This window comes from Myotis davidii, unplaced genomic scaffold (assembly GCF_000327345.1).
Source record: "Myotis davidii unplaced genomic scaffold, ASM32734v1 scaffold370, whole genome shotgun sequence".
NCBI lineage: Eukaryota > Metazoa > Chordata > Mammalia > Chiroptera > Vespertilionidae > Myotis > Myotis davidii.
Window position 1 is genome coordinate 6,718,012 of NW_006288615.1, and position 8,298 is coordinate 6,726,309.

An 8,298-nucleotide genomic window follows, 5' to 3' on the forward strand; every position below is an offset into this window, starting at 1 on the left:
CGGAGGGCCGGAACAAAAGCATGGATGGAGTGTTTGTGTGAACTAATATAAATTCAAAGTAAACATCATTACATAAAAGGGCACGGTCTTTTTTTTCAATAGTTTTATTCATTTCAAAAGGGGCGGATCTGGCCCGCGGGCCGTAGTTTGCCCACGGCTGCTCTAGCCACTGAGCCAAACCAGCTAGGGCCTGGGTGAGCTTTTCTTGGAATTCTGAACCTCCTTCTTTTAAGGTAGGAGGCCCTGGGCTATTCTTTAAAAAAAAAAATTCTCAAGGTGAACTAAAGCTTAAGGGTTGAGATGAGTCAGGGACAGGAGGAGAAAAATAAAGGTGGCTGGCTGTTTTTTTAATTTTTGCTTTTCAGTTGGAATTGCTTACTGAGACGTCTGAACAAAACCTCTGGGAGATAAATGAGAATCTGAGTTTGTTCAGCTCCAAAAATAAGGGGCATTTACTCCCTCCAGTCTGAGTTTTGGGTGTTCTTAGGTGACTAAGAATCTATGTGGAGGTGACAGAGGGCACCCCTCAAGACGACCAGGACCCAGAAGGGAAACAAGCTGAAGAAGCTCCAGAGCAGCGGTTCTCAACCTGTGGGTCGCGCGACCCCTTTGGAGGTCGAATGACCCTTTCACAGGGGTCGCCTAAGACCATCAGAAAACACATATATAATTACATATTGTTTTTGTGATTAATCACTATGCTTTAATTATGTTCAATTTGTAACAATGAAAATACATCCTGCATATCAGATATTTACATTATGATTCCTAACAGTAGCAACATTACAGTTATGAAGTAGCAACGAAAATAATTTTATGGTTGGGGGCCACCGCAACATGAGGAACTGTATTAAAGGGTCGCGGCATTAGGAAGGCTGAGAACCACTGCTCCAGAGGAAGAACTAGCTACTGCTCTGGGACAACTTACCTATAAATGCTCTTCCTTATTCCATGAAAATAACAAAAACATGGAGATCATCATAGACCAGAGGCTATCAGTCAACAGCTAGACTCGGCAGCCGGAGGGCTCCCTCCCGGCATGGCGACCAGCGCTGCTGTAGGCGTGTTAGGTAAACAAACCGGGGATACTTAGGAGCTCCCCTTCACTGATGTTCCACTGGCTGAATCTCTACTGAGCTCCCATCACACTCAGATTCCCGAGTTAGCTGACGGGCTTCTCATGAAGTTCTCCTGCTCTCTGCACCTAACAGTACTTTAACTCGATGTCACAGTTTTAACCCAGCAACGTTTCTACCTTCTTTGCAGGGTGAGCATCCACTATTGTGTTTTGCTTATTAACTACCTTCTTGCTTTGGAATGGTTTACAGGAAACTCCTATTGATAATACTGACTTAATTTGGTTACAGATGGATCTTTGAAAGACAGGCAGGGGTGTTACTGAGCTGGATATGCAATAACTTCCATGTGGACATGGTGGAAGGTTCTTATTTACTTGAATGAGATCTGCCCAGCAAGCTGAATTAATTGTTCCAACTTAGGCTTGTTAATTGGCCAAATAAATAGCCAATATTGACACTGATGGTAGCTATGTTTTTGCTGTAGCTTACGACTTTGGAATATTGTGGAAGCCGTGAGGCTTCTTGTCTTCCGCAGGTCAGCCTATACAGAATGGAGAATGACTTACAGAATTATTAGATGTCATACAGCAAATGAGACAGTTGGCAATTATTCAAAATGGCAGGACTTTCTGAAGCAAAAGGAAATCATGCAGCTAGACACACAGCATTGAACAGATAAGTTACCCAGACCCGAGAATGCTTCTTCTGCCTGTTAAATAAGTGAAAGGCCGTTTACAGTTAACAGACGACTGCAGAAGAAAGAAAGAGGGCATGGCAACAAAAAGGGGGAAACTTCGAGCCAGACAAACAGATATGGTTTGGACCCAATCAGAAAACAATCTTACCTATAGGGGCCCAACTCTCTAAACTTCAACTGGTACATAAGCTAACTCATTGATGATTTCATGGAATAAATAATATTACTAAAAACCTCCTCCTGCTGTAGCTGGTAAAGTGTATAGCAGATGCTCTGTCTGTCAAATCCACAGGTCCCAAGGACATTCGCCACTTCCATGTGAGGTATGATGATTGGATTTCATCCAAATGCCACCACTTCAGTGATACAAATATGTACTAGTTATGATTTGCATATTTTTTCTGGGTTGAGGCATTCCCTTGCAGGAGAGCAATAGTCCTAACAGTAGATAAATTGCTATTGAAAAAAAATAATGTCCAATTGGGGAATTCCCTCTGAGTTACACTGACGGAAGAGACTCATTCACTGGGCACCCCACCTATACCATTTGGCCTATTCTACAGCATTTTCACTGTGCCTATCACCCTAGTCCTCTGGATTAGTGGAATGTACCAAAGGTACAATTACAATTCAGCCAGGTAAATTTTCAGACACTTTTAATCTCCCTCGGCCAAAAGCTCTCTTTATGATGCTCCTCAACCTGATATCTACCACTTTTGGTAAACATACACTTTCTCCTTGTTAAACAGTTACTGGTTGCTTATGCATCTAAATGAAGGGCACATGGACCAACCTTATTAAAAGAGACATTCGCCCTAGCTGGTTTGGCTCAGTGGATAGAACGTCAGTCTGCGGACTGAAGGGTCCTGGATTTGATTCTGATCAAGGGCACATGCCTGGGTTGTGGGCTCAATCCCCAGCGGGGGGTGTGCAGGAGGTGGCCGATCAATGGTTCTCTCTCATCATTGATGTTTCTATCCCTCTCTCTCCTTCTCCGTTCCTCTCTGAAATCAGTTAAAAAATAAAATAAAAAATACCCCTGACCGGTTTGGCTCAATGGATGGAGCGTCCTACTACTATAAAAAAATAATAAATAAATAAAAAATAAAAAAGGATGAGTCACCGACATCAGAGATAGCTATCCGAAGACATCAACAACACCTAGATTCCTAAAAATTGATGTTGATCATAAAAAAACATTCGTTTGATTGTCTTTACCTGTCCACTAATAATATGGGTCACTATAATAGTTACTAGAGGCCCAGTGCATGAAATTCATGCAGGGGCGGGGGGGAATCCCCTCAGCCCAGTCTGCACTCTCTCCAATCTAGGACCCCCTGGGGGATGTCCGATTGCCGGTTTAGGCCCGATCCCTGGTTGCCCCACACAGCCTGCTGTTCAGTCATTTGGTCGTCCCTCACTAACCCCCTGCCAGCCTGGTCACCCCACACAGGCTGCTTGTTCAGTCGTTTGGTCATCCCTCACTAACACCCCTGCCGGCCTGCTTGTAGGCAGCCATCTTGTGAGGGTGTGAGGGTTAATTTGCATATTACCTCTTTATTACATAGGATACTTTTTCTCTGGGCTTTTCTCAAACCTGGTAGCCCAACTGTTAATAACTGCTGAAGGTGTATAAGATAATGTTTGTATTATCGATAGTATTTTTTTATGGTTTCTCTTTGGAAAATTTAGAAGGAATGTTATTACAGAAGGAAGGTAAGGGATGTGTGTGTTTTTGAGAGGAGTTAAAAGGAAGTAGTTTGTACTAATATTAATTCTGAATGAGTAAAAAGAGAAGCTAAGAAAGACAAGAGAAGTTGTAGAAGACCAGTAGAAAAGGAATCTTGAGAAAGGAATTTTATGTGTAAATATGTGGACAAAATGGGACTACATGACAAGTTCAGGGGAGGCCTGCATGGCGGCCTTACAAACTCAGAAACTCAAAGAAACCACTTAGGATGGTTTGAAATTTAAACTTCCTAACTAGCCCTTGCCACGTTGGCTCAGTGGATAGAGCATCAGTCGGTTGACTAAAATGTCCCGGGTTCGATTCTGGTCAAGAGGCAACCAGTCAATGTGTCTCTCTCACATCAAGATTTCTCTCTCTGTGTTCGTCCCCCTCCTTTCCATTCTAAGAAATCAATGGGAAAATATCCTCAGGTGAAGATTAAACAAACAAAAACCTTCCTAACTAAAAGTGAGTCATTGCATGTAGTCATGCAGGTAGTCACGTCCTAGGCCGGTATCTTCTTGGAGGAAGGTCATTCTTTACCACCCTGGCTGGTGTGGCTCAGTTAGTTGAGCATTGCCCCATGTACTAAAAGGTCACCAGTTCAATTCTTCACAAGGGCACTTCCTCCTGAAAGGTATCTAGTTAGATTCCCGCTCAAGGCACATGCCCAGTGGGGAGTGTGCAGAAGGCAGCCTGTTGATATTTCTCTCTCACACTGATGTTTCTCCCTCTCCCTTCCTCTTCCTCTAAAGTCAATAAAAATAGATATATTTTTAAAGGCAATCTTTACCTTAACTGAGCCTGTCTGTTGTCTTTTGCATCTAGGATGACATACATTTGAAATGTCAGGGTTATTTCCTTTACAGACACTTCAGGGCCCAACCTTCCACCAGAGCAGGAGACACAGAATTCCTCACTGATATTTTGTTCTCGAATATACCATCTCCATGTGCGATAAATGCTGATAGCTAATGATCCCGTACCCACCAATGTAAAAGAACTATGTGTCCCTCCATTTTGCCTTATTATCCAATCCCAGGGAATGGATTTCATGTGGCCCCTTTAGAGACTCCTCCTTTGACTGTAATCTGTAAAATAAGGTGCAAAACTGCCACTCTCCAGAGCATTTCCTTGATCCCTTGAGATTTTACTTCCCGAGAATTGTCATCAGTTTGGCTCAAATAAACTCATGAAAATTATGCACAGGTTTGGGTTTTTCTTATGTTGACAAATGCTAGAACCCAATTATGGGAAGATGCTTACTCCCGAACCCAACAAAAATTACTAACTATATTAATTCAGATGGAAGCTGAAGTGGTTATAAAAACATGCTCCTCTATAATGCTGCTCAGGCGCAGGAAAGGTATGTAATGAAACTCTTACTGTCCTCCAGCCTCTGGAAAGTGTTAGATGGTAATAGTAATTTACACCATTGTGTTCTTACAGGCTTGGCCCTGATTTATCCTTAACGTTATAGTCCCCAATTGTACAACTAGCAGGAATCAGGTTAATAATGATAATGACAGTTGAGTGCTTCCAATGGGAAGTAGATAGGCCATATTAAAACAAGACCAACCACAACAACACCCATCTCATGGTCAGATTGTAAAAACCAAAGAGATGCATGGTGTGCCCTCAGACTATAAGTAAATATTATACTGGGCGCAAAATGCAGGAAAGTGAGATGGCAGCAAAACTTAAATCATGACAGCTTTCAGGTTAGAAGTGATCCAGAGGGCTTTTTTCTTTTTCTTTTCTTTTTTTTTTTTTTGTTTGTTTTGTTAATTCTCACCCAAGAATATTTTTCCACTGATTTTTAGAGAGAGTGGAAGAGAGAGGGAAAGGCAGAGAGCAACATCGATGTAGAGAAACACATTGACTGGTTGTCTCCTGCACAAGCCCTGACCAGGGAGGAACCTGCAACCAAGGGACATGTAGCCCCCTTTACGGATTCCTCCTCGACCAGAATCAAACCTCTGACCCTTTGGTCCACAGACCGACGCTCTATCCACTGAGCCAAACCAGCTAGGGCCAGAGGGCCTTTTTATATTTCTTTTTTAAAAATACCTTTTTATTATTTCAGAGAGGAAGGGTGAGGGAAAGGTAGAAACATCGATGAGAAACATCATCGATTGGCTGCCTCCTGCACCTCCCTACTTGGGATTGAGTCCCCACCCCGGACATGTGTCCTGACCAGGAATCAAACTGTGACTCCTAGTTAATGGGTCGACGCTCAACCACTGAGCCACACTGGCCAGGCAGAGGGGCTTTTTTCTTTAAAATGTTTTTATTGGTTATTTTAGAGAAGAAGGGAAAGGGATAGAGAGGTAGAAACATTGATGAGAAAAAAACATCATTGATTGGCTGCCTCCTGCATGCCCCCTACTGGGGATCGAGCTCACCATCCAGGCATGTACCTTGACTGCATTGAACCGGTGACCTCTTGGTTCATGGGTCAATGTTCAACCACTGAGCTACACTGGCTGGGCAAGAGGACTTTTTCTTTTCTTTTTAAATATTTTTATTGATTTCAGAGAGGAAGAGAGAACCATCAATGGTGAGAGAGAATCATTGATTGGCTGCCTCCTGCATGCCGCTACTGAGGATCGAGCCCTCAAACAGGGCATGTGCCCTTGACCAGAATCAAACTTGGGACCCTTCAGTCTGCAGGCTGATGCTCTATCCACTGAGCCAAACCAGCTAGGGTAAGAGGGCTTTTCTCTTAATGAAGGCCCATAACACCTGACTGCCTCCCATTTATTTGTCTTTCCCTTTTGAGAAAATTTTGGCATTGACTTCCATCAAGTTTATAGTCGTGCCCCATCCCCAGTGGTCCACTGTTCAGCAAGACAAATGATGGCACTAAGACTTCCTAGGAATGAGCCTTCCTAGCACCCTAGGAACACATTATCCAACCAAGTGGTTGGTCATCAATGCATCCTTTGGATTGGTTTATGGCCTAAAGAAGGAAGCGTGGGTGAAAAGGGGACTACATACCAAGCCTGACAAGCTTAGAGGAGACCTGCATGGTGGGCCCCACAAACTCAGAGACCAAAGTAACATAGTCTGAACGTTAAAATTCCTAACTAAGAGTGGGTCACGGCAGTGGTCATAACCCACGCCTGTCACATCTTCCTTGACAAAGTCCATCTTTACATCCACGGAGCTCGTCTGCTGTCTTTTTGCACCTAAAGCCACACACCCTTGGAATGTCAGAGCAATCCTTTCCGGACCATCTCAGGGCACACCTGCCGCACCAGAGCAGGAGACACGAAACTCCTCATTGTGTTACGTTCTCTATGTGCTGTAAATGTTGTTAGCAGCCCTGTATCCGCCAATGCAAAAGAATATGTGTCTCTGTTTTACTCGTTATCCGATCCCAGAGATTTCCACAATTTACTCTCTCCTACCCCTTTAATCTACCACCAATGGATCTCATGTAACCCCTCTTGAATGTCTCCTTCTTTGATTCTAATGTGTAAAATAAATTGTAAAACTGCCATTCTCTGATGCATTGTTGTCAATTTGTTGAGATTTTATCTTTCTGGCAATTTTCATCATTTTGGCTCAAATAAACTCATAAAAATTCTTTATGGGTTCCAACATTTCTTACCTGGACAGTATGTAATAAAACAAAGAGCCCAAGTTGGGGATGGGCGAACTTGCTCTTCTCAGGGATGGACCTGGAGTTTATGCTGTAGAGTCTGGTCCACCTGTCCAGCAGTGTGTCCTGCACTGATCCAGTGGGCAGAGGGCAGCCTGGTCCCTGGTGGGGCCTGCCCCTACACCCTGCTAAGTCATCATAGGGCTCAGGACTCCAAGCCCAGCTCTTGTTCATGCCCATCAGTGCAGGGCAGTTGCCTCTGGCAACGGATTCACTCTGGGTGCCACCTTTCCAGGTCCCTGTAGGTGCTCCTGAGTGAGTTGGGAAGAACTGGGCATCCAGGTCCTGGGTGGGTAGCTCAGTTAGTTAGAGCATAGTCCTGATAGGCCAAGGTTGTAGGTTCCATCCTTGTATATAGAGTACATACAAGAAGCAACCAATGAACCCGGTTCGATTCCCAGTCAGGACACATGCCTGGGTTGTGGACTGGATCCCAGTGGGGGTCGTGCAGAAGGCAGCCAGTCAGTGATTCTCTCTCATAATTGATGTTTCTATCTCTCCCTCTCTCTTCCTCTCTGAAATCAATTTTTTTTAAAAAAAAAAGCAACCAATGAATGCATAAATAAGTGGAACAACAAATTGATGTTTCCCTCTCACTCTCCTTTTCTAAAAGAAATAAAATAAAAATTAAATGAAAGAGGAAAGAAAGGAAGGGAGGAAGAGAGAGAGAGAGAGAGAAGGAAGGAAGGAGGGAGGGAGGAAGGGAAGAGGGAGAGAGAGAGAGAGAGAGAGAGAGAGAGAGAGAGAGAGAGAGAGAGAGAGAGAACCGTGCATCCCTGTGCTCAGGGCACCGCAGCCATGGGGAGAAGGCAACTCCAGCAAGGAGAGCGCCTGCTGGGAAAGGTGCCTGAGTGTCTTCCCCCTCCACGGGCTCCATCTGTCAATGAGGCTGGGGAGAAAGAATGCCCCGGGCCTGGGAGGAGGTGGGCGTCCCGGTTTCTTTCAGGAAGTCGAAAGGGCTGCGGGTTCAAGATGGGGAGAAGGGGCTCCGCAGAGCAGAAGTGCGGGACTGTGCGCAGGAAGGGACCCCGAAGCCGCACTGGCGCAGGGGCGCCGCAAGGGAGTGCTCCCGCCGCCTCTCCCGCCTCCCGGAGCGGTCACCGCTCCCTCCCAGGCTTCCGCTGCA